The sequence below is a fragment of the Octopus bimaculoides genome, chromosome 15 (assembly GCF_001194135.2).
Source record: "Octopus bimaculoides isolate UCB-OBI-ISO-001 chromosome 15, ASM119413v2, whole genome shotgun sequence".
NCBI lineage: Eukaryota > Metazoa > Mollusca > Cephalopoda > Octopoda > Octopodidae > Octopus > Octopus bimaculoides.
In genome coordinates this window covers 45,746,490-45,747,141 of record NC_068995.1, presented here as the reverse complement: position 1 = coordinate 45,747,141, position 652 = coordinate 45,746,490, and positions in this window count along the sequence as shown.

Genomic DNA, 652 nt, shown 5'->3' with positions numbered 1-652 from the left:
TGTCTGCTCATTTAGTCCCAGCAACTTTTTGCTTTTGATACGACCAAAATGAACAATACTAACGTTAAAGGTGTGAAAATGTTATGACTTTTGGACAATAACTAAAGAGGGATGAACATGCCTATGTCCTGTGTGAATTTTCATCGTGCTCGTTTTTCATCCTTCTATGCAATTTTAAAATCTCATATATATATATATATATATATATATATATATATATATATATATATATATATATATATATATATATATATACGCATGCTGATGTACCAGCAGTATGGCTGCTGGTCGGGTAAGGCAATATTTCGAAAAGACATGAATGATGCCTGAAGAATTCTTACAGCTTAAAAGTAGAGAGGTGAACTGAAGGAAAGGAAAGCTGGTCATTCACAGACTGGAGAGAAACCATTCCTGGGACAAGAGTGCTTCTTGTTAATGTACAACATTTTGTTTCTATATTTGTGTGCACGCAAATACACACCCTTTTGTGTGCATGTGCATTTTATGTCCCTTTAAAGCGTTGAGCTAATGATTGGGTGCATGCACACGCACACACAACACTTGCATATCAATGTCTACACTCACTCATGCTCACACAGACACACACACATTATATATATATATATATATATATATATATATATATATATAT